Genomic DNA, 26,579 nt, shown 5'->3' with positions numbered 1-26,579 from the left:
TGGCTCAAGCCTGTAATCCTAGCTACTTAGGAGACTGAGATCTGAGAATCCCAGTTCAAAGCCAGCCCACTGGTTCACCCAGTTCCTGTAATACTCTCATCTCCAATTAACCACTAAGAAACCAGAAATAAGACTATGGCTCAAAGCAGTAGAATACTAACTTGAGTAAAAAGAGCTCAGAGACAGCCCCCAGGCCCTGAATTCAAGCTCCAAAACCAACAAATGTGTGTGTGTGTGTGTGTGTGTGTGTGTGTGTGTAATACATTTTTAAAGGGGAAGACTGGGGGACATAGGTCAGAGGTGGAACACAAGAGTACTTGCCTAATATGTATAAGGTTTTGGGTTCAATCCCCACCCCATCCAATACATATCTAAATTTTAGTCATCACATGTAGGAGAGGGCAATTGCTGGTTGAGATTTATAAGCAAAATATGTATCCATAAATTTAAGATATTCAGCTAAATAAGGACAGAATTTTTATTTATTTATTTATTGTCATGGGACTTGAACTGGGCTTGGGAGTTATCCCTTAGCTCTTCAGCTCAAGGCGAGCACTCTACCACTTGAGCCACAGCGCCACTTCCAGTTTTCTGAGTGGCTTATTGGAGATAAGAGTCTCACAGAGTGAGGGGGGGCGGTGCTGGTGGCTCACGCCTGTAATCCTAGCTACTCAGGAGGCTGAGATCTGAGGATCTCGGTTCAAAGCCAGCCCGGGCAGGAGAGACCATGAGACTCCTATCTCCAATAAACCACCAGAAAACCGGAAGTGGTGCTGTAGCTCAAGTGGTAGAGCACTCGCCTTGAGCTGAAGAGCTGAGGGACAGCGCCCAGGCCCAGAGTTCAAGCCCCACAACCGACAAAAAAAAAAAAGAGTCTCACAGAGTTTTCTGCTCCGGCTGGTTTTGAACCATGATCATCAGATCTCAGTCTCCTGAGTAGCTAGGATTATAGGCATGAGCCACCAACGCCCGGCTGGACAGAAAATTTTAAAAATATTTTGAGCAATACTTTGGTTCCTCACAGTAATAAATCAGAAATAAATTTTACAATTACAACTGGTCTCTCACATACCTTACAAATCTTGGGTTCTATGACTCTAACACGCAACACACATTTTCTTGATAGAAAAAAACCCACAAGGAACAATAAAATAATCTGCACACATATACACCAAATGGGTGGGAGTACCAAGATGAAGAAACTTTCAGAGCTTGAGCAGGATGTTTCTCAGAGGAAATCCTCAATTATCACTAAAGAACTGTGGGTGAGCTTACATCGTGGGCCTAAATTACTCTATAATTTGCCTAAAACCAACAAGATGCTATCTCTGAATTTAGATACAGAAAGATATGAGGCAGTTTGGATATTTTGATTTAATTTAAGGCCAATCTGTACAAAAATATTTGTAAGGTTGTAGAGACTGGCAAACTTTGAATAAATAAGTAACCTTCTTATAAATATATTTCAGACTGTTAGCAGTAAACTATTGTTGTTATTGTACTGAAGTTTAAACTCAGGGCCTCATAGTCGATAAGGCACTGTACCACTGAGTCATGCTCTAGCCCTTTTTACTGCACTTACTATTTTGAGATAGGGTTTTACTTTTTGCCCAGGGGTGTGCCTGTGATCTGCCTCATTGTTGCTGGCATGACAGACTTCCACCATGCCCAGCTTCTTCCGGTTGAAATGGAGTCAGTGTCTCCCAGACTTTTCTGTCCCAGCTGGTCTGGAACCATGATCCTCTCCACCTCAGTCTCTACATAGTTCAGATAACACACACATGCCACACTGCACCTGCACTCAGCTGTGGGTGGAGAAGGAGGTCTTGTGAACTCTTCTGCTTGAGCTAGCTTCAAATTGCAATCCTCCCATTCTCAACCTCCTCTCCCCACAAGCCACTAGCACCCAGTAACAGTAATTTTTTTTTTTTCTTGGTTGGTCATAGGGCTTGAACCTTAAGCCTGGGCACTGTCCCTCAGTTCTTCAACTCAAGGCTGTGCTCTACCACTTGAGCCACAGCACCATTTCTGGTTTTCTGGTAGCTTATTGGAGGTAAGAGTCTCACGGACTTTCCCGCCCAGGCTAGCTTTGAACTGTGATCCTCAGATCTCAGATTCCTGGATAGCTAGGATTACAGGCGTGAGCCACTGGCGCCCTGCAGTTTTTTTGTTTTTTTTTTTTTGGGGGGGGGCGCGTCATGGGGCTTGAACTCTGGGCTTGGGTGCTGTCCCTGTACTCTTCAGCTCAAGGCGAGTGGTCTACTGCTTGAGCCACAACGCCACTTCCAGTGTTCTAGTGGTTTTATTAGAGAGAAGAGTCTCATGGACTTTCCTGCCCGGGCTGGCTTTGAACTGAGATCCTCAGATCTCAGCCTCTTGGGCAGCTAGGATTACAGGCACCCGGTTTGCAATAAATTATTTTTAAGCACTGTTCTTAAATTTTTTTAATTTATTTTTTATTTTTTGGGTCCGGTCTTGGGGCCTGAACTCTGGGCCTGGGCGCGTCCCTCAGCTCTTCAGCTCAAGGCTAGCGCTCTACCACTTGAGCCACAGCGCCACTTCCAGTTTTTTTCTTTTTGCTTATGTGGTGCTGAGGAATCGAACCCAGGGCCTCATGCATGCAAGGCAAGTGCTCTACCACTGAGCCACTTTCCCAGCCCCTTAAATTTTTTTTAAAAAAGGAAAATTAGGAAGTTGTATCTCCCTAATTTTTTCTCCCTGCATCTCCCTACATTTTTATGTTTGCTTATTTCTTTTTAATAGCAATTAAAACATTTCCTATTTGAAAACATCCATAAAACTTTCCTTTCTTTACAAATAAACATCATCAAAAACCTAGATATTAGCTGGGTATATGCCTATAACGGCAGCACCTGAGTGGCAAAGGCAGGGGGGTAATGAACTCAAGGCAAGTTTGGGCTACATATTAAAGTCCTGTCTCAAAAAGAAATCCAGATATTAAAATAGAACTTTTAAATGTACTAAGCTTTAGTAAATCCCTAAAGCTCCAAACTGAAACAATATTTTTAAAACTCTACTCTTAGGAAAAGTCTCATGTCCTGTAGGTAGTAAAAATAAATCAATAACAAGATTATTTTCCAGGGCTGGGAAGGTGGCTCAGTGGTAGAGGGCTTGCCTTGCATGCATGAGGCCCTGGGTTCGATTCCTCAGCACTACATAAACAAAAAGAAAAAAAAGCCGGAAGTAGCACTGTGGCTCAAGTGGTAGAACGCTAGCCTTGAGCTGAAGAGCTGAGGGACAGCGCCCAGGCCCAGAGTTCAGGCCCCACGACCAGACCCAAAAAAAAAAAAAAAAGATTATTTTCCTATGTATCATTAACAAAGTTGGGGAAAACACTGTGTCCACAATTTTCTCCCAAATACAGGAAGCCTAGAAGTCTTTTCAAGGAGACACCATGTTCTACCTTTAAATCTACAGAGCACTCTGTCCTCAAAACTTTGCAGGACAACCAAGAGCCAGATTTGTTTTCAAACTGACAGTCCTACCCACCCTGGAACCATCACCTAGTCCAGCCTGGGCCCCTCCTTCTCACTTGTCTTAGTATAAAGTTCAAAGTCCTCCTCTCTCTCTCTCTCTCTCTCTCTCTCTCTCTTTCTGTCTCTGTCTCTCCCTTTCTCCCTCTCCCTCCCTCCCTCCTTCCCTCCCTCTTTCCCTATCTCCCTTTCTCCCTCCCTCTTTTCTCTCTCTCTCTCCCCCCCTCCCTCCCTTCCTGCCTGCCTACCTGGCTTTCCTTCTTTCTCTCTCTCTCCCTTTCTTTCTTTCTTTTTTTTTTTTTTGGTGGGGGTCCGGTCGTGGGGCCTGAACTCTGGGCCTGGGCACTGTCCCTTAGCTCTTCAGCTCAAGGCTAACGCTCTACCACTTGAGCCACAGCGCCACTTCTGGCTTTTTTTTCTTTTTGCTTATGTGGTACTGAGGAATCGAACCCAGGGCCTCATGCATGCAAGGCAAGCGCTCTACCACTGAGCCACCTTCCCAGCCCCCTTTCTCTTCTTTCTTTCTTTTCTTTTTCTTTCTTTCTTTTTCTTTCTCCCTCCCTCCCTCCCTCCCTTCCTTCTTTCCTTCCTTTCTCTTCTGAATTCAGAACCTCACATTTGCTAGGAGGCCCTCTACCTTTTGACTACCACTTGAGCTACATCTCTAGTCCCAAAATTCTTACTCTTGATAGGATGTTGGTTACAGTGGGAGTATGCATTGTGGGGAACATTTTTACTTAAGTAAAATTCACTTGGGTTAATGAATTTTTTTTCTTTTCTTTTTTCTTTTGGTGCCTGTACTAGGGGCTTATACTCAGAGCCTGGGCACTGGGCCTTCATTCAAGGCTGGTTCTCTACTACTTGAGCCTCACCTCTGTTTCTGGCTAGAGATGAGAGTCTCAGGAGCCAGGCACCAATGGCTCACACCTATAATCCTAGCCACTCAGGAAGCTAAGATCTGAGGGTCTTGGTTCAAAGCAAGCCAGAGCAGGAAAGTCTGTGAGACTCATCTCCAATAAACTACTCAAAAAAGCCAAAAGTGGCTCTGTGGCTCAAGTGGTATAGTGCTAGCCTTGAGCAAAAGATCTGGGGCAGTGCCCAGGTGCAGAATTCAAGCCCCAGGACAAGCACAAAAAAAAATCTGTTTTGTTCAGATTGGCTTTGAATTGTGATCCTCAGATCTCAGACTCTTGAGTAGCTAGGATTACAGGTATGTGTTAATTGTACCTGGCTAACATTTCTTGTTTAATTAGTTTACTGGCCCACAATACTCTTCCTGATCTGACACGTACTAACTTCTGAAAACTTATCTTGCCCCCAACTTATTCTTACTGCCCTTCGGTTACACTCGCACTTACTTCATTTCCTCCAAGAGTAGGTCTTCCCCTAGCTCAAGGCCATGATATTCGTGGTTTTGTCAGTCTTCAATCATCTTCACCCTACCCTATCCCTTCCTCATAGTTAACTCCTACTCAGCCACCAGTCTCAGCTTGGGTGCCATTTCCCCCAGGAAACCTTCCTTCTTTTCTTCAATCATATATAAAAATACATGCTCATATGTACAGGCTAAGACACCTTGATGTTGCCTTGACATGTCTAGAAACATGTCTTAGATACTAAGGTTCCTAATAGCAGGCACAATGTTCTATTATTCACTAGCATAGACCTAGCACTGTGACTGGTAGATCATAGTTAATGAGTGATAAATGAAGGGGTATGACAATTAGTCCCCCTGATCTCACTCTAAGATGCTATCTGAATTCTGTATCTGCCTTTTTTTTCCTTTTTGGCTGGTCGTGGGGCTTGGCTCTTCCAGGTCAAGGAGTGCTTCCAGATCAAGATGTATACTCTACCACTTGAGCCACTGAACCACTTCTGGTTTTCTATTGGTTAACTGGAGATATGAGTCTCATGGACTTTTCTACCCAGGCTGGCTTTGAACTGTGATCCTTAGCTCTCAGCCTCCTGAGTAGCTAGGATTACAGATGTGAGCCACAAGCACCTGGCTTTGTGTCTGCCATTTCTAATCCACATATAAAGCATAACAGCCATACTCTAACCCTACTTGAATTTCTTTTTTTTTCTTTTTTTTGGTCGGGTCATGGGCCTGAACTCTGGGTCTGGTCACTGTCCCTCAGCTCTTCAGCTCAAGGCTAGCGCTCTACCACTTAAGCCACAGTGCCACTTCCGGCTTTTTTTTTCTGCTTATGTGGTGCTGAGGAATCGAACCCAGGGCCTCATGCATGCGAGGCAAGCGCTCAACCACTGAGCCACATTCCCAGCCCCATCTACTTGAATTTCTTAACTAAAAAGAGCAAATGTCCAGGTTCAACAGAATTTAGGACGACAACAACTTTCAAAGAGAAAAATATGCATGTACACTGTTGGCACTTGATGGCCTCCAAGCCACCAGACCTGGTTTGTGTAGACAGAGTTCTATGTGAGATACTTGACTATATGGCATTGGTCAGACTGGCCACTCCTGGGCAGCATAAACTTAGGCTTTTCTTTCTTTTTCTTTTTCTTTTTTTGGCTGGTCTTGGGGCTTGAACTCAGGGCCTGGAGGCTGTCCCAGAGCCTCTTTGTGCTCAAGGCTAGTGCTCTATCACTTGAGCCACAATGCCACTTCCACTTAGGCTTTTTAAGAGATGAAATCAATGCTGTGACACCTTTAAGTTTTCAACTTCAGAAAGTTAAACAATAACAACAACAACAACAACAGAAAAGCCAACTGAATTCCCTAAAAACTCTCCTTTGCAAGGCTGTTATGAGGTGGTGGGAAGGAAAATGGGAAGATGAGTCAGAGTGAGTCAGTGTGAAGAAAAAGCTCTGTTTCTGGTAAACAGTTTGCTCTTTTACAGACAGGATTAGGATTACCCGACTCCTACTACTAAAAATACACAAATAACAGGTGGTATACATTATATAAGTAGTTCTAAAACACAGACTTGGATCATTGATTCTAAAAAGGGAACAGTTAATCAGCCTTGGACCAGACCTTCCCCAGGGCCTGTTTCTTCTTGGAGAGGCCCCAAAACTAAGTAAACATTTCATCTAAAACAATTAAGACCCTAAGTGTTCCAGCTCCTCACTCAAGTGACCTAAAAGAATGACTGAGGCTCTCTTACAATAACTACCACTTCATGAACACCTGTTATGTACTAATCATAATGTGCCAGGCACATTGTACGATTCATCTTTAAACTTTACAGTAATCCCTAATATGGATACTCTCAAGATTTTTATAGATAAGGAACCTGGATTTTAGAACTAATGTGACTATCCAAGGCAGTATGTTGGCAGTGGCAGAATTTGAACTCGTGCCATCTTGGAAATGCTTGCTTTTCTTCCTGTCATCCCAACTGAATTCAGATATTAGTATGTGTGAATCACCACACATACGACAGTGAATGTATCAGGATCAATAGGGATACATGGAAAAAGAAACTATTCTAAATTTTAGGAAAGTAAAGAAGGAAATAAGACTACCTAGGAGAGACTCATCTACTTCAGAAATCTTGAGCAAGGCTTGCCACACCCGAGTTAACTGGGAGATTATAGCTGAAATGTTCGTGGAAGATGAAACACAAAGCAGTCAGTAGCTACTGTCATGAGTAAGAGTATGTTGTGGGGATTTAGGTTTTTATCACGATCTAAGGCTCCGTGGCAGGTTCATGAACAATGAGATATCTGAGACAGGTTTGACAAATAGACTGACAGCAACAGTGAAAAGTGAAGGGATCAGTGGAGTACAGGGAGTAGCATAGTTGGAATAAACCTGGGATTAAACCCTTCATTGCCTTCAGCAAAGCAGGCAAAGATAAAGGGGAGACAGCAGATACCATGCTCTGTGGGCCTTGAGGATGCCACAAGTCCCTTTCAATGGAAATGCATAGGAACTGCCCAATTTTCCCAGTTGGTTCAGGTGCCTGAGGAACACATTTAATGATTAAATCAAGGCCTGCTAACTAGCCTTTCTGGACCAAAGTGGTGGTGGTAGTATAACTGAGTAAATGACATGTATATACAATTGTACAACATATGTAGTGGCATAACAAAAGCCCTCATTCCTTAACACTGAGTCATTCCACAGGCATGCATTTTCTTTTACTTTAATCTACAGCTCCCTCAGTGGGGGACATGTTACTTCAACAACACTCAACAGGTTTGGTCTGCTCTTAGCTTTTTGGAAATGTGGGAGGAGAGGAGGGCATTCTTGCTTGTCACAATATTTGACAAGACCATTAAGTAGGGATGTTAAACAGCCAGCTTCTTGTGGGGCAGTCTTACAGAACAAAAAATGTATGCAAGTGAAAACCTCATTATTATCTAGAATTCTCTCTTTTTTAAAAATTTTTGACAGTCTCACTATGTAGTCCATGCTAACCTTGAACTCCTAAGACTACAGACTGCAGGGATTACAAGTACCCCAAGAACATACAACAAACTTAACTCTTAAAATATGTTATAAAATGGGTGGGTATAGTGGTACATTCTTGTGGTCCTAGCTACTTAGGAGGTAGGAAGGTCATGGCAAAATTGGGAAAGGCCATCCAAAAACAAGCTAAAAGTAGGACTGAGAGGGGGCATGATCAAGTAGTAGGAATAGGTAAAGCACTGAATTCAATCCCTGGCACTATATTAGAAAAGAAAAATCAGGGCTGGGATGTGGCTTAGTGGTAGAGTGTTTGCCTAGTATGCATGAAGCCCTGGGTTTGATTCCTCAAAACCACATAAACAGAAAAAGCCAAGTGGTGCTATGGCTCAAGTGGTAGAGTGCTAGCCTTGGACAAAAGAAGCTCAAGGACTGGCAAAAAGAAAAATAAATCAAGCTGGACACTGGTGGCTCATGTCTGTAAGGCCAGTTACTCAGGAGGCTGAGATGTGAGGATCATGGTTCAAAGCCAGCCCAGGAAGGAAAAGTCTGAGAGACTCTTGACTCTAACCATAAAAAGCCAAAAGTGGAGCTGTAGCTCAAGTGGTAAAGCACTAACCTTTAGCAAAAACGCTCAGGGATGGTTGCCAAACCCAGAGTTCAAACCCCAGTGCTGGCACAACAAAGAAAAAGAAAAAAACAAACTTGGGTATAATTTTAGAACCAATGAATTTAGAAGAATGCACCTACTACTATATACAGAGAAGATTATATTTTCTTTTTGTTTATTCATTTATATTTTATAGTTCTGAACATCAAACCCAAGGATAAGAGGAAAAGCTGGGAGAGAAGAATCCATCCTACCCTCATTAAGGGGACAGTCATAGAGGAAGTTAAGAGCACTGAATCAAGAATTTTCAACCTTGTTGCTCAATAGGAAATGTACTCATTACCTTGCTCATGGAAATGTGACCCCTATATAGCATTTTTACAATTAAAAAAACATACAAAAATTTTTTTCAATCTTATGCATCTTATTGTTCCTCCTCATGCCTCAGTTTGCCTATCTGTAATTTAAGGACAATAACAGCACCTATCTCATACAGCTGTTAGGGGGTTTCAATGAGTCAGTGAATGGAAGCTGTGTAGACCACAGCCTGGCAGAGACAAGGCTCTACTAAAGTCCCAGCTACTGTCAACATACCGCGGGAACTAACTGCTCATGGTGCACCTGACCATCTTTCCATTCTGAGTTATTTGTACATGCAAAAATGTTGAGAATTCTTGGCTAAGTCATTTTCTTCCCATCAGTCCCTGCTGTCCTCCGAAAGCACTCTGACAATCAACTCCAAAGCATTTTTTTTTCCTTAGACAGCTCCTGCCTTCTTTCTCATCTCACCAGAACACCTGTTCTCCTCCTTCCTCCTAATTCTTATTCTTCAGGATGCTGGCCAGGCATCATCAGTTCCTCCGTACGCCTTGCTATACTCAGCCATCACTTGGCTATCCTCCTCTGAGTCTTGCTCCCTGGAACTTAACACAGGACTGCCTCAAAGAGTTGATTACCTTTCAACTTGTAGGTATCTCCTGAAATAGTATTTAAATTCATAAGCACAATAACTATGTCCTTCTTTGTTATATAATATCCTAGGCTTTTCACTGCTCCTCAAGAAAGATGTATGATGAAATCTTTGATCTAAACTGTTAAATTTTCCCTCGGTAGCAATTGAACCTAAGGCTTCACATATGGTAGAAAAATCATTCTACTACTGAGCCACATTCCCAGCCCCTTGCCCTGGTTTTTGCTGTTGTTTGTTCTGTTTTGTTTTGGAGAAAGAGTCTTGTTATGTAACCTAGGCTAGCCCTGAACTTGTGATCCTCCTTTCTCAGCTTCCCAAGTTACGATTATAACTGTACAGCACTACAGCCAGGTGTTCTTGTTTTTAATGCTGCTGACCTCAAGGCTTTGTCCCCAAGGAGCACTTCAATTGGCAGTATGTTCTATGCTAACATAATGCCACGAGTGGTGCCAATGTAATTCAAGCAAGATGTGCTGCACGATCATTACAGGCCAGGGTACACTGAAGAAGTGATATGGGAGCCACCTTCTGAACATATCGTAAGCACAACATATGCTTTGCCCTCCAGGAAAACCCATCAATCTGCCTGCATTCTCTACCTGAAGGACCAACGTGAGGTGATCAATGGGTGACACTCTAAATGTGACAGGGAAAAAAATCCTTTTCCCAAGATGGTCTCCACAAAACATGTATATAGGGGCTGTGGATACAGCATGGCAGTATAGTGCTTGCCTAGTATGTGCAAAGCCCTGGGTTCTATGCTCAGCACCACAAAATGAGGAAATGTATATACATGGAGGACAAAGAAGGAAACTAATTATTCTGGACTGAGACTTTGGAACCAGCAACCACAAGAGAATTCCATGACCTAAGTGGAGTTCCTTTTCTTACAACTAGATAATCATGCCCATGGTGCTTAGACTGACACTCATACTGCTTGTCATGGCATTCAAAGCCTGATGTGAGCCAGGCCTTGGCAGTCTCTCGTTTGAAGCCCTGCCACTCTCCCTATCACTGTCAGTCTTTGTTTTTGAACAAGCTAAACTCAACTCCACCTTGGGACCCTTGTGGCTGTACTACTCAGCACCTATGTGACCACAGAAAAGTGACAGAATCACTTTGCAACTCAGTTCCTCATCCACTAAATTCAGCCATTCAGGAAGTATGTGCTGCTTGACCATCTGAGCTAACTATAGACCATGTCCTGGCCTAGGCACTAGATACAAAGCAGTGAGCAACACAGACAACAAAACAGTTAAACAGAAGATGTTATGGGGAAAAAATAAGAGTTCACATATTATTATGGTCAAATGGTGGCATTAAAACACTACTCTTTTGGAGTTAAAACTGTATCTTGTATTATTCTTGTTATTTGGGGATATGTAATTGGTGTTTAGATTATTTGAATGAAGTATATAAAAGTATAAAATGTTATAAATCACAACTGTTAGAAGGCAATTTTTACTATATGAAACAACAAAAATCAAGGTTTTAAAAAGTCAAACATAAATGACAAGTGGTAGTTTTAAAAGACAGTTTTCAAACGTCCTGAGAATTTAAGTCTACAGCCCTGGCTTTTTGACCCATGTTTATGTAACTCTCATACCCAAGGGACATGACAGCCAAGGGTACTGTCCAAACAAACATTGTAGAAATTTATTAGAACCATCAGGGATATTCCATTTCTCTTCCCACAGCATCCAGTTCTTATCTCAGACAGATAAGGCTCTGTGTGATTTGGTGAATGTTGTGCATATTTAGAATTTTTTGCATCATTGAGAAGGCAAAATATTTTTTAAAATCTTTATTAAAAGCAATTGAAAATTGACTTTTCCAGAGAAAGTATAGTTCTAGGAATGTTGCTATGCAATCTATGATAACAGCTATCTTTACTTAGGAGATGACAAATTGTTTTAAGAAAAATGTACACAAGGATATTGTTTGGGGTTTTTTTTTGCCAGTCTTGGGACTTGAACTTAGGGCCTGGGCACTGTCCCTGAGCTTCTTTTGCTCAAAGTTAGCTAGAACTCTACCATTTGAGCCACAATGCCACTTCTGGCTTTTCCTATTTATGTGGTACTGAGGAATCAAACCCAGGGTTTCATGCATGCTGGGCAAGCACTCTACCACTAAGCCACAGTCCCAGCCCACAAAGATATTGTTTACAATTCAAAAACTATAAAACAGAAACTGCTACAGAATTTTTTTTTGGTTGGTCCTGGGGCTTGAACTCAGGGCCTGGGTGCTGTCCCTGAACTCTTCTGCTGAAGGCTAGTGCTCTACCACTTGGAGCCACAGCACCACTTCCAGTTTTCTGGTGATTAATTGAAGAATCTCATAGACTCTCCTGCCCAGGCTGGCTTTGAACTGTGATCCTGAATAGCTAGGATTACAGCTGTGAGCCACCAGCACCCAGCCTTGCTACAGAATTTTTCCAACGTCAATCCTTAGCCAAGGACTCCTTGGAAGAACTATTTTGATCCCTTTATCAACTTGGTTGATAAGTATTTCAGCTCTAGTATATATATGGGCAAGCTCTATAAAGTAAAATTGTTTTCACCCATTTTAAACAAACATTTGGTAAGTGAAACTGAAGTTTACTATGCTGTAATGTTTATTTGCCAAGCTGATGAATAACAAATAACTAGGGGTAAATAAAATGAAGTCTCAGAATGAAAAAGCACACAAGGAATTGGCCTGACTTCACCAAAACCCCAGAAGTGTGGCCTCAATAATCCAGAATATTCCTCTGGAAAAATAATCATTAATGGTAATTAATCTGTAATACATTTACATGTATTGCTCAAAGCTAGCTAGAACTCTACCATTTGAGCCACAATGCCACTTCTGGCTTTTCCTATTTATGTGGAACTGAGGAATCAAACCCAGGGCCTCATGCATACAAGGCAAGCGCTCTACCACTGAGCCACCGTCCCAGCCCTATTCTAAAATGTTAATTATTGAAATTGGATGATGGAAATTTCTCTATACTATTTGTCTATTCCTTTATGGTTGAAGTTATTTTATATGCCTTTTCCCCCCTCTAATATGGAACCTAACCTCCTGATGGAGTAAGAGGCCTAACAATGAATTCAGATGGCTATTCAATAATAGAAGAAAGTGACACTGATCTATCCACCCACTCAGCCCATGAACATAAACTGGCACCCATTATGTGTTAGAATAGGTAAAGGCCCAATGAAGGACTCCCATCATCACCAACTAAGAGTTTAGTAGTAGATACAAAACAAATGCAAAAGGAATTATGGAAGAGAACTATTTATGAGAAATGCTATTAAAAGTCCAAACAAAGTGCTCTGTGTGTTGGAAAAAGAAGTCATAACAGAATAAAGTCCCTTACATAAAACTCTGACACAGTCCAAAGTTTTTGATATATTAAATGTTATTTAAACTTAGTGAGTGACCCATAGAGGAAAGCAGCTAAATCCCAAAACAAAATTAGGTCTGGAATACCAGAATATTTGATCTCTTTTCTAGTATTATAATGGTTCCCAGAGTGAAATTCAGAATTCTTGTGAAAAAGAAAATAATCCCTCTGAACTGCTTGGTCAAAATAAACTAGAAAAGATTTATCTAGAAAGAAGTTCACTAGCACATTCTTTATAATATTTAAACTAATAACATGAATGTACTACAGGAAGCCAGGTGCTGGTAGCTCACACATGTAATCCTAGCTACTCAGGAGGCTGAGATCTGAGGATCATGGTTCAAAGCCAGTCCAGGCAAGTCTGTGAGCCTCATATCTCCAATTAACCACCAGAAAACTGGAAGTGGTACTGTGGATCAAAGTGGTAGGGTGCTAGCCTTGAACAAAAAAAGAATTTAGTACCCTGAGTTCAAGCCCCATGGCCAAAAAATAAATAAATAAGCAAACAAATGAATAAATAAATACTAGAATATACAACAGGGCTTAGTAATATTCAGTTCTACTGATGTGCAGTAACCCATACATCACAATTTAAAAAACTCTCTTCCTGAATGCTGTGCTCAAAAGCAGAGCATTCAGAAGTGGCGCTGTGGCTCAAGTGGTAGAGTGCTAGCCTTGAGCTGAGGAGCTGTGGAACAGCGCCCAGGCCCAGAGTTTAAGCCCCACGACCGACCAAAAAAAAAAAAAAAAGCAGAGCATTCACATACCTGTAGAAATTCCTACAGTGATACAAATGTCCTATATCAGGGCTGTCTAATACAGTAACTACTAGTCACAAGTGACTAATGAGAATAAGATACTCAATGTTTAACTCAATTTCATCTCAACTGATTTCAGTTTAAGCAGCGATGTATGCCTGGGAGCTACTACATTGCATAGCACAGTAGAGAATAGCAAAGAACATCCAGAGGCCATGAGAATGAAACACTAAGTTTTATAGAGTGAAAGGAGAGGATCCAGTAAGTAAGTATCCATTAAGAAGCATCTATTGTAGATTAACTGACATGAAAAAATTAAATATTCATGATGTAGTCAAATGAGGCATAAGAATTAAGAGCCATTATATAAAGTGTAATCTTATGGATTTGGTCTCCAGAAGTGAAAGCAAGAGATGGGAAACATAAAAATGATAGTTTTTTATGTTTAAAAATGGGAGGTAGGCTGGGAGCCAGTGGCTCATGCCTGTAATCCTAGTTATTCAGGAGACTGAGATCTGAGGATCGAGATTCAAAGCCAGCCGGGGCAGGAAAGTCCATGAGACTCTTATCTCTAATAAACCACTCAGAAAACCGGAAATGGCACTGTAGCTCAAGTGGTAGGGCTAGCCTTGAGCTGAAGAGCTCTGGGACAGCACCCAGGCCCAGAGTTCCAGCCCCACGACTGACAACAACAACAACAAAAAAAGAGGTAGAATGGGCATTGTTGACAGCCTTACAATGATGGATATATACACTGTCAGGCCTATATATACACTGAGGCAGTGGTTGGCACTTACGGTACTTTAACAGGTATCCTTTGTTCTCTCCTTTCCTACTCAAAGACCATCTGGCTAGGAAGCTAGAAGTCTACTTGTGACCACAAAGTGACCATACCAGTGCAAGTTTTGTGACAAGGATGGAACTGCTATGTCAGCAACACTATCTACTTTGGACTTAACATTTGTTCAGACAAATATGCCCTCACTTAAAATGTTATCAGCTGTCAAAACAATTCCCAACTGACCAGTCAACTCAGTGTCCATTCTCCCTACACAAAGAAAAACATCCTTTCTAACAGAAACACAATTCTATTTCTGATTGGTCTAAAAATAACTTCATCTCTCTTGGAAAGAACTTAAGAACCAGACCTAATCCAATCAGGAGTTGGCATTCCCCTAGTGACAGGAATGGGTTGATGAATGGATACATGACCCAATTCAAGCCAATGAGCTTCTCCTACGAGTTTTCTGGGGGCTTCTGAAATACATTCAATACATTCTCACTTGTAGGAGGACAGAGAAAGGAGTAATCTTTCTATTCATTAGACCCTGCCTGCTTCCCATGGCAGGTATCACACATACCTCTGAAGCCAAGACTGCTGCAAGTAGAATTTGGACAATAGCCTGAGAATCAGACTAGTACTCCGGGAGGGCACAACCAAAAAAAAATCTTAGGGAGAGAAGCCTGCGACAAGTGTTTATGTAAACCCTGAAGTCTGCCCTACTGGTAAGATACTTACCCTTCTATGAGCCCCAAACGTCCACATTAGAGAGACCATCTAAGACACAATAGAATAGGTGTTAGGAGTTATTCATGTACTTCGAGAAGGCAAGGAAGTCAGATTTTCTAGTGGCCATGCAAGGCTAGGCACAGGGTCCTGACAATACTGCTGTGCTTGTTCCACAAACAAATGATTAGACAGTAAGTTCCTAAATACTGAGTTATTTTGTAAGATCTTTATATGCAGGCTTTTGTTAAAAAGAAAAAGTTGCTGAATCACTGGTTTTGTGTGTGTGTGTGCCATTCCTGCCACTTAAACTCAGGTGCTCAGCACTGGCCCAGAGCTTTTTTGCCCAAGACTAGTGCTCTACAACTTGAACCCAGCTCCACTTCCTAGTTTTTGGTGGTTGATTGGAGATTAGAATCTCATGCTCTTTCCTGCCCAGGCTAACTTCCATTCTCAGATTTCAGCCTCATGCGTAACTAGGATTATAGGCATGAGCCACCAGTGCCGGGCATATTGTGCTTATTTTAAAGGCCTCATAATAGACACAGCTGACATTTTAATGTCAAGACTGTGTGAGCCCTTTATTTCACGCAATCCTCACAAGAAACAAGAACACTGCTTACTTCATCTATTTAACAAATGAGGAAAACCTGAATCTTAAAAAGGTTAAGTAGCTTGTGTAAGCAAATAGAGCCTAGGCCAACATGTGAATTCATGTCCAAAGGGACTCAAGTGCTTTGTATCTAACCCTCAACCTTGTATTCTGCTGATGCATAAATAAGAGCATGTCCATGACTTCCCTGAGATTGTACTACCTGCTTCACGCTATTCTGTTCTCTTGACCCTCTAAATACATGAAAATCAGCACAGCACAAGTTCCCATTCTTTGGTTTAGAAATACGGCCACATTTATAATGTTCCACATTCAACATAAAATTTGTAGAGATCATAAAGAAACTAATGGTGAAACCTGTACCCCTAACAGAAAGCCATATGATTATGTTTAGTTGATGTTGAAGATCAGGGTCATGTCACTGGCTTTAAAAAAAAATAGAAGTATGTAATAGGACTAGGAAAAAAGAATGCTTTTCTTTTCTTTTTTGCAGTCATGGAGCTTGAACTCTGGACCTACGTGATGTCTCTCAGCTCATCAGCTCAAGGCACTACCACTTGAGCCACGGCACCACTTCCAGCCTTTTCTGTTTATGTGATGCTGAGGAATTGAACCCAGGGCCTCATGCATGCAAGGCAAGCACTCTACCACTGAGCCACCTTCCCAGCCTTTATTAAGCCTTTTCTAGTGCCAAGTTTCAAAGTGTCTCTCTAGTGCCAAGTTTCACTGTTTGTCACCCTCCCTCCTCCCTCCATCCTCTGTCCCCCCCCTGTCTCTGTCTATCTCTCTCTGTCTCTGTCTGTCTGTCTGTGTCTCTCTCTCTTTCAGCTTCATAGCCTTGTTGCCCAGGCTGAGCTCAAGCTCCTAGGCTCAAGTATCTTCCACTTCAGTTTCCTGAGTCCTAGGACTGCTGGTGTGCACAACACCAGGTCTATAGTGGCTACTATCTGACCCTTCTGAGATATTTTATAGATAAGGATAATTATGAGACCTTGCCCAATGTTATTCTAACTGCCTGAACTGCAAGTTCTGGCTTTTCTCATTATACAACTATGAATTTCTCTAAGTTCCTGCACTTTTCAAGGACTAGCTAGCAGAAACAATGCGGCTAAGACCACTGAAAAGCTAAATATGTTACTAGTCTTCCTAGAAATGCCATTTCACTTAGGTTTCTGTTACTTTACTATTTTGGTTAAACAAAAAAAAATCAACTAAAAACAAAATAGTTTTTCTGAGCAAACACTTTATGTAGTCTTTTATTCACAAGGTAACAATCATCAGCCTATTCTGTGATCTCTCTCCCAAATTCTATCATCTCTAAAGTCACCCTACCATTTCCTCTCTGAAATCTTGTAGTTACTGCCTCAAATCGAAGCCTGCTAATACTTTGGAATATTTTTCCTACATTTTCCTCTAGTAGTTTGACTTTCAGATTTTACACTAAGGTCTTTGATCCACTTTAAGTTTATTTTTATGCAGGAGTAGGAATCAAGTTTAAATTTCCCTCTGGGTATTTTTTTTTTTTTTTAAGGAGAACAACCTGGTACCAGGTTTGAAATTAGGCTCAGCTTGCTTACCTGCTCAGCTGGTGTTCTACCAACCACTTGAGCCATACCTTCAGCCTTGCTTTTTGCTAGTTATTTTGGATGAGAAGTCTTGCAGAATTTACTGCCTGGGCTGGCTCTGAACTATAATCCTCTAGATCTCAGCCTCCTGAATATCTTAAGATTACAGGCATGAGTCACCAGTGCTCAACTTCAGGTAATCTTAGGGAAATTCGATCACATCATTTTCCTTCCTTTATTTGACTTCACTTTTATTATTTTGCAGTCCTGGGAACTGAACCTGGGGCTTATACATACAAAGTAACTGTTCTACCACTGAGCTACAGGGTCAGCCTCATTTCCCTTCCTTTCAATGGCTTCTCCCGGCCATCTGGAAAAAGTCCAAATTACTGCACAAAGGTTCAGGTGGGGGGCTGGGAAGGTGGCTCAGTGGTAGAATGCTTGCCTTGCATGCATGAGGCCCTGGGTTCAATTCCTCAGCACCACATAAGCAAAAAGATAAAAGCTGGAAGTGGCGCTGTGGCTCAAGTGGTAGAGTGCTAGCCTTGAGCTGAAGAACTGAGGGGCAGTGCCCAGGCCCAGAGTTCAGGCCCCATGACCAAACACCCACCCCCCCAAAAAAAGGTTCTGGTGGCTCTCCAGTTTTATATCCTCCCTTCTTCCTAGTCTAGCATTGCCAGAACCTGTTCTCCTTCCCACCAGTGGCCAGGAGGCATCACCTTCCACATATTCCTCTCTTAGCCTTAAGTGTCCTCCTCAACGTCCTTCCATTGCATTCAGGCTGCCACTGCCCTTCTGCACTTTCCCTCCCTCACTCTCTAAACAGTATCCACTCTGTGGGCTGATTATGAGACAATTCTGGATCATTAAAATATAAGGGAGGAAAGGAACAGACATTTACTCGTGATCTCACAACACAACATGAAGAGCTTACCTTTCCAGTTTTCATGTTTCATAGCAGTATTATTGACAAGTATCAAAATATGAAAGCAACACAAGTATGCAGCAATAAATAAATGCAGAAACAAAATGTGCTATAAACATACAATGAAGTATTATTCAGCTTTATAAAAGAAGGAACTCCTAACACATGCTACAACAACAACAACAAAAAAAGGATGAATCTTGAGGCATGACAGTAAGTGAAATAAGGCAATGACAAAAGACAAATACTTGCATGACTCCATTTATATGAGATCCCAGAGTGCTGAAACCCATACAAAGAAAACAGAATGGTAGTTGCCTGCAACTTGTAGAGGGAAAATGGGAAAATTGGGAGTGGTTCAATGAGTGTAGAATCTGAGTTTGTAAAATGACCAAGTTCTGGAGACTGGTTGTACCAGTCTGTGAATACAGTGATCCCTCACCTGTTGGGGGGGTTACCTTCCAGAGACTCCCTGGATAGGTGAAAATCCACAAAGTAGAAAGCATTAAATAGTTGTCCCTCACTCATTCATGGTTCACTTATTGCTACTGCATACTTACACTACTATACACTTAAAAATTGCTATTTAAGGGCTGGGAAGGTGGCTCAGTGGTAGAACCCTTACCTTGCATGAGGCCCTGGGTTCAATTCCTCAACACCACATAAGCAAAAAGAAAAAAGCCGGAAGTGGCTCTGTGGCTCAAGTGGTAGAGCGCTAGCCTTGAGCTGAAGAGCTGAGGGACAGCGCCCAGGCTCAGAGTTCAGGCCCCACAACCGGACCCCCCCCCCCAAAAAACCCAGAAAAACAAAAATTGCTATTTAAAAATGTTTGTACTGATAAATCTGTGTGCTTTATCACAACTAAACATTTATGTTTAAAGAACTAATAGTCCAAGAAATTTTTTCCTATCAATATATGTACGCTCAAAAAAAAAACCCCAAAAAACCAACCCTAGGAACATACTGTACTGTAATCTGCTATTTACACCTAAACCATATGAGGCAACATCTCTGCTATGTATAGCTCCCACCTAAGCTTTCCTCAGTGGCTGAAGTCTTGATCACATGACTGCATCATAATTTAGCCAGTCTGTTTTCAGCTGTTCATTATTATAAAAACATCACTGTTGACATCTCTGCATACTTTCTCATGATGCCTGATTCTACAATCTCTGTTCCTAGCATCAGTATTCCATTCTCTTGGTTTTTTTTTTTGTCAGTTGTGGGACTTGAACTCTGGGCCTGGACTTGAACGCTGTCCCTCAGCTCTTCAGCTCAAGGGGAGCACTCTACCACTTGAGCCACAGCACCAATTCTGGTTTTCTAGTAGTTTATTGGAGATAAGACTTGTCTCACAGGCTTTCCTGCCCCAGCTGGCTTTGAACCGTGATCCTTAGATCTCAGCCTCCTGAGTAGCTCAGATTACAGGTGTGAGCCACTGGCGCCCAGACAGTATTCCATTTTCCACATGGGAAAAGTACCACTTTATCATCTTAACTCCTATCCTGTGTTTCTACTTCCAACTCCAACCTACCCTTTGCCTATGTGGCTAGACTGACTAGGCATGTTTAGCTTTATTTCTAAGTATATGCCTTTCATGTTGCTAACTGATATCTCACCTACAATTATCTTTTCCAACTATTATTACGGGCATAAAGGGACTGTTTGGGGTGGGAGTACCGCTTAGTGGTTCACATGCTGAGTGTGCTTGGGGGCCTCCCTGGGTTCAATCCCTAGTGCCAAGAAAAGGAGATACAGAAAGGGGAGGACAAAGGGAGGGTTAGAGGAGGAAGAGGAAGAGAAGGAGAAGAAAAAGCCATAGCTTCTTCTCTATTTTGTAACCGCTTTTGCTCTTAACCTTATCACATCTAAGTATTTTAACTTAATTCTTTAGAATCTTCCCAGCAGATAATCATATCAATGATAGATAATTATATCTGTCGTAGTGATTAGAGAAAATGGTCTAGACTCAGGCAGGCCAAAATACAGGATTCATTCCAATACAATGTGCCTTTGGGTAGCATTTTTACCTTAGTTTCTTTGTCCTTAAATGGGACATGGGGACTGGAGGCATGGCTCAAGTGGTAGATACTTGCCTAGCAATCATGAATTCCTGAATTCAAACACTTATACTGTCAAACACACACACACACACACACACACACACACATTTACACAAATGGAGGATCATAATAGGACCTATCTCACAAGGACCTATCTCTTTAAGTAAAGATTATAGGATTGAAATTAGTTCAAGAAAAGGGCTTAACACAGTACTAGTTCAAAAACTGCTCTCTACTGATAATGAAAGTATGGCTTTTTCCCCACACACCATGGTTTACTTTGTGACTTCTGCATTTCATTGGTGTGCTTCTGTAAGCCATGCCTCTCCTACTCATCCAAAGTGTGGGCTCCATCAGACTCTCTTAGTTATCTACTCCACCTTCTCAGGAAATCTATGCTATCTATTTCCTGTTCAGCTCTCATATCTTCTCAGCCTTTCCCTCCTACCCACTCTGTGCCAACCGCATTACAGCAGTCTCCGAGGCTTTAAACACACACACACACACACACACACACACACACACACACACACATACACACACACACACACATCACCTTATTCCTCAATCGCTCCCCAGCCCTCTCCCCTCCCTTCCAGCCAACCTTCTTTGAGCTGCCTACACTCTGTCTTTCTCACATCCCACTTAACTTCATCCTACTGATATATTACATTGAACCTTTGGAAGCTGCAGATATTATAGATTCCACCCCCACCATTTCACCAGATCTGCTCAGTGGGGTCCCTAGTGACCTCTGAAACTTAGTATTCAGAAGACATATTTTAACTTATCTTACTCAAAAACATCTCCAGCAGCACGTAGCAAAGCAGACCTCTCTCTCCTTTGGCCTTCATTACTATATTCTTCTGGTTTTGTTCCTCCTTAGGCCACTTCTTAGTGAGATTAAATAAATTGTTCTACTAAGAATTATGAAATACAGTCACCCTGCATAATCTGGGACTTTAACAACAAAATCTCTCTAATTGAATGTGTTTATGGTTGTGTTTGTTGAGACAAGGTCTTCATATGTAGCACAGGATGGTCTCCAACTCACAGTCTTCCTCTCTCAAACTCTCCAGTGCCAGGACTGCAGGAGTGCCTAGCTCCTCTGGGTCAGTATTGACCTTTAAGTTCCAGTTGTAGCTGACTGCTTTCATCTCCATGAATATGGAACTCTTCCCTGACCATTCTCCCCACCCCACACAGCTAACTCCCTTAAGAATACTTTATATCCAGACCCTCTGAACCTCCAAACAAGGCTGTATTCACCTCACCACAGGCTTTCTTCCACGGTTCTCATCACCCAACCACTTGTTTGATGCACATTTTCCTAACTAGTCTGTGATCTCCATGAGGGTAGTGACCGGTTCATGAGTAGCTGCACAGTGCCTGCCATACCATAGGTACTTACTATGGTTTGCAGGTGTCCTTCAGTAGTGTTGAAATTTAATCTCTATTGTGAGGTAAAATGTGGTTCAGCAGTAGAGTGCCTGCCAAGCAAGCATGAGGCCTTGAGCTCAAACCCCAAAAACAACAAAAAGAAAAGGTAGAAAGTGAATCTGAATATAGTTTCTAGAGATGGGGCCATTAGGGGTGTTTAGCATTAGATAAGGGAGTCAGGGTGCAGTCCCCATGGCTAGTTAAGAGGAAAAAGGCTAGGGATGCAGCTTGGAGCCAGAAGTCTTTATGTGTAAGGCCATGGGGGTTCAGTCCCCAAAAAACAGAAGAGGAAGAGAAAGTGGAAGAGATGCTTCCTGTCTCTTATCATGTGATACAGAGCCACCATGGGAATCTGCTAATAAGAAGGCCATCCTCAGAAGTGGGCCCAAGAACTTCCAGGTATGAGCAAAATAAACTTTTCTTTATAAAGTTACGCTGTCTCAGATTATTTTGTTATAACAATGAAAAAAGACATTATTCAATTGCTACTTCTTGAATCAGCATAAATGGAAGGTTGCAAAGTAAAAAATAAATGGGAAGAGTAATGAGATCAAGAGAAAATAACAAAAATCTTCATTTTTATCATTTTCTTTCTGACCAAGCACACATGCACCTCCTGATTAAAACCCTTTAAAGGCTTCCTCTGCCACTTAAATAAAACCCAAACTCCGCAAATCTTACAAAGAAATCTTTCAAGAGGGGCAGTGGCTATCTCTCCGACATCAAGTAGCCAGATCACGGCTGCAGCTCAGTATCTTGTCTCCTACAGTCAGCCTGAAATCCTTGTAGATTCTCAACAAGCCTGCACTGTCTCCCCAAGGCTTTGCACATCCCTCTCTCTGCCTGAATTCTGAGCACTTCGCCAGCCTCCTGTTTTGGCAAAAGACAGCCTTCATGTCTCCATCTCTCTTTAACCATCTCAAGTAGAAAAACATCTGAGGTTATCTCCCTCTGGGTTTATCTTCCTCGTGTCTTCTGGATGTCCACAATCACAGCTCAAATCATAACCAGTTCTTGATTATTGATCTGTCTCTTACACCCGAGAGTCCCCTGAGGACAAGATGTCTCATTCACTTTTTTACCCCTTGGCGATCAGCCGGGGCCCTGGCTCACAGTAAATGCTCAGTGATGCTCCTTGTAGTAGTAGTAGTAACGATTAAAAAAAAAAAAAAAAAGCTCCCAAGCACTGAGGACTGACTGAAAGGCTTTTAAATATAAACTTATTTTTGCAACAACCTTATAAGACAGGTCACCCCCCCAAACCACATCATCTCCCGGGCGCCCCCAGAGACGCCCAACGCGTACATTATCTGTAGTTTTCAGTTTCCTCGTCGACCCTTATGCAAGAAGGGGCTTTGATTTTTTAATCCAAAAAAGAAACTTTCGAGTGAGGCCAAATCATACACTATAGATAGATAGACCGACCGACAGACAGACAGACAGACAGACAGACAGACAGACAGACATCCAACTGCCAACAACGCACCCCACACAACCGCGGGGTGGGGTCAAAGGGCACAAGAGGCGCCACGGCCGGTGGCTGAGGGGACAAAGGTCCGATCCCCCCCCTCCGTCCTCTCCCCGGGGTCCCCCGCGGCCCGGGCCCTCGCCCGGGACAGTCGACGCCTGGCCTGGGCGCATTTGGGCCGCGACGGCCCGGCTCGGCCCTCGCTCACCTGCCGCCTCTCCGCCTCGCGGTGCCCGGGCTGCCGGCGCGCAGCGCCTCCCGGGGGCCGCCAGGCGCCCGCAGCCCGCAGCGGAGCCGTTGCCTAGGCGACCGGGGCGGCCGAGCTCCCGCCGCGCTCGCGCTACGGCGGCTCGTAAGGGACCAGAAGGATCCCGCGTTCTTTTCCGCCCCTGCCGAGCCCCGGTGGAGGAGGGGTCAAGAGAAGGAAATCGGGATTCTAAACCGGGAGCTACTGGGGCTGGGGTTGGCAGCCCCAGACCTTGGCACGTTGGAAGGTGGAAAAGGGGGAACTGCGAAACCGAGGGCGGGGACTTGTGCTCCGATGCCGCTTGTACCTCAGTTTACATCTCTGTCACCTGAGAAGGGCCTCAGCTTGTTAGATTGTATTCCACCCCCCCCCCCCCCCCGCCTCTTTTTTTTTCATTGTAGGTTGTTTTGTTTTGGTGATCCTGGAGAGCGAACTGAGGGCCTCCAGTATACTAGGCAAGGACGCAGCAACCATTAACTAACTACTAAACTCTAGACTGAAAGTATAGACTAGAAAATTGATGGAGGGAATGACTGGGCCCAGGCCTTGAGTGTCACTCCCCGTCCCCCTCCCCCTCCCCCTCCCCCCCCCCCACAACAACAACACACAAATGGTAGAATGCTTGCCTAGCATACTGGAGGCCATACATTATTGCATCCCTAGCACCGGGCATATACACCAGAAAGCATTTCAAAATGGATTCAGGAGACCATGGCCTACACATATATTAAGCTATTGCCTGGGAAAATGGATTCTTCAATTCACCAGGCAAAAATGACATAGGGATGGTATAACCTTTGAGCCAGGCCATGCAGCTGAGCAAATTTAACAAATGTCCCAAGGAACTATACATCTAGAGATACCTAGGGTACATAGGGATAGCCTACAGATATACCTAGTACAACAGGGAATTACAAACTACTTGTGCTAAAACCACCTTTGAGTCTGTAGTTGGGACTGTACATAGCAAATACAGAGCAGGAAAAAAGCTTGACAGTCTGTGCCTTCACTTGCCTTTTGTCTCCTTTGGATAAAGGTACTCTACCAAGAGAATGTTAAACATTTAGGAAGTTTCTATCTAGAAACTGCTGATAGGCTGATTAGGCCTAAATTTATCTTTCTCTTCCTCCAGGTCTGAAGTCACCAAGGTAAGAATATCTAAGATACTTTGTTTTTTTACAACATCCTCAGACCACTAGAGCAACACCTGCCCAGTCATTATCTTAAATCTACAGTTAGATTCACTGACAGAACTCCCTCAAGAGGAAACTTCCTCCCTAGTCCTAAACAAGAGCAGACAGCATTTGGGAACTGAATTGTCCCCTCAGGGATTCTGACAGATAAACACTGAGATATCCCAGAAATGGAAAGCAAAGGTAATTTCCCTGACAAAACCAAGAGGGACCACAGTTTGCCCTAGAGGGTTTAATTATGTAAATATCTCACCACCTGCCCCCATTCTTCTGCTATTTAAACCTAGAGCTCACATTAGTTCTCAAAGACTGGACTGAGGATCTGGGTCTCCCTTTGCATTCACAGCGTGATCCTTCTGGAAATTAAATTCCCTTAAATTCCCTGCTTGCCTTTCACCGCTACTATTCCCATTTGATTTCCGGAATGAGTGGCCAGACCTGATGTGTTGGGACTACCTAGAGGTGAACCTCTGGCCTAATATTCCCGAAACTAGCAATGAATCCTGTGTAGCCTAGAAATACAGTTTGTCACCAGATGCAAGTGAGGATTGGTGAAATTTCTCTCTAAAAGCAACTTTTCACTTAGGGCCCTTGACTTCAATTGCAAAATAAGAATTTCTGGACAAGTCATAATGGTAAGAAAACTAGGTGGAGCTTTACTGAGCAAGTAAGCAAGCAGGCAAGCAGACAGACAAACAGAAAAACAGACATATGCTAACAGAATGTGGATGTTCTACAGGAAAGACAGGCACACAGCAATTTGGCTGTTAGCGGTATTTATATGGTAAAGGCAAAGGGTCTGACTTAAAATTATACAAACATAGGAGTGTTATCTTTGCTCTAATCATTCCTGGTATTACACTTGATTTTCTGGGTTTCTGGACGTTTGGGACATTCTTTAAGGGGATTTAAGCATCCTGCCATAAAACAGGTCCTTAAGGTCCTTGAGATAAGGAAGGTGTCCCCTTGTCTGCATTTTGGGTAGGAGGCTGCTTACATTTGGGGGAGGCATTTTTCTCAGGAAGGCATACATCCTGCCAGACAATTGTTCATTCTTGGGGTGAGGAATGCATCCCTGGGGAAGGAAAGCATCTTGTTGTCTTTGAAGCAAACACAGTGCTTCTGTGTTTCGAAATATCCTGTTTCTGAGTTGCCCCCACCAAGCCTCATTTTCCTCATTATATACCGTCTCATTATCATGTCCCCAAAGATGATTTTGAAAAGACTTTTTTTTTTTGTCAGTCATGGGCTTGAACTCTGGGCCTAAGTACTGTCCCTGATCTCTTCAGCTTAGAGCTAGTACTCTACCACTTGAGCCACAGCACCACTTCCAGTTTTGGAGTGGTTAATTGGAGATGAGTCTCATGGACTTTCCTGCCAGGGCTGGCTTTGAACTAACGTCCTCGGATCTCAGGATCTCAGCCTCCCAAGTAGCTAGGATTATAGGCGTGAGCCATTAGTGCCCAGCTGAACAACCTTTTTTTTTTTTAAGACCCTATTTCTTGACCCTGGTCATAGATTTGGTTATAACATTTTTCCTCCTGTATTACTAGGAGTCTAACCCAGAACTTTGCATATGTTAGACAAGTGCTCTACCATTTAGTTATACCCTTGATCCCCAACTAAAGATGTGAGCCAGGCATGGTGGAGCATGTCTGTAATCCCAGCACACTTGAAGCACTAAATACATTTTTTGTTTGTTTCTGTTTTTTTTTAACTGTCTATGAAGTCAACTTCCTTTCCGTCAGATTATTCTGATTGCCTTTTTGGTTAAGATCAGGTACAGAATATTCTATTTCATGGGATATAGTGTCCGAGGTTTGAAAATAAAACCAATCAATTTGGGCACCAGCGGATCACACCTGTAATCCTAGCTACTCTGGAAGCTGGGATCTGAGGATCATGGTTCAAAGATAGCCTGGGCAGAAAAGTCTGACACTCTTTTCTCCAATAAACTACTTAG

At 42.7% G+C, this 26,579-nt stretch overlaps 1 protein-coding gene across 2 annotated transcripts in view; it reads right to left on the bottom strand.

Annotated features, from left to right (window-relative positions):
- Positions 1–23,451, bottom strand: part of Pkig (cAMP-dependent protein kinase inhibitor gamma) — a 61,485-nt gene extending 38,034 nt beyond the window's left edge. Inside the window, exon 1 of one of the 2 annotated variants that reach the window (XM_042694736.1) lies at positions 23,385–23,451. The gene's annotated coding sequence lies outside the window, so the exon portion shown is untranslated. The remainder of the gene's footprint in view (positions 1–23,384) is intronic. The other variant, XM_042694737.1, reaches the window with a different exon arrangement.
- Between the last annotated feature and the right edge of the window lie 3,128 nt (positions 23,452–26,579).

The sequence above is a fragment of the Dipodomys spectabilis genome, unplaced genomic scaffold (genome assembly GCF_019054845.1).
Source record: "Dipodomys spectabilis isolate Male_0828 unplaced genomic scaffold, ASM1905484v1 ptg000175l, whole genome shotgun sequence".
Lineage (NCBI taxonomy): Eukaryota > Metazoa > Chordata > Mammalia > Rodentia > Heteromyidae > Dipodomys > Dipodomys spectabilis.
This window is presented reverse-complemented; position numbering and strand designations above follow the sequence as displayed.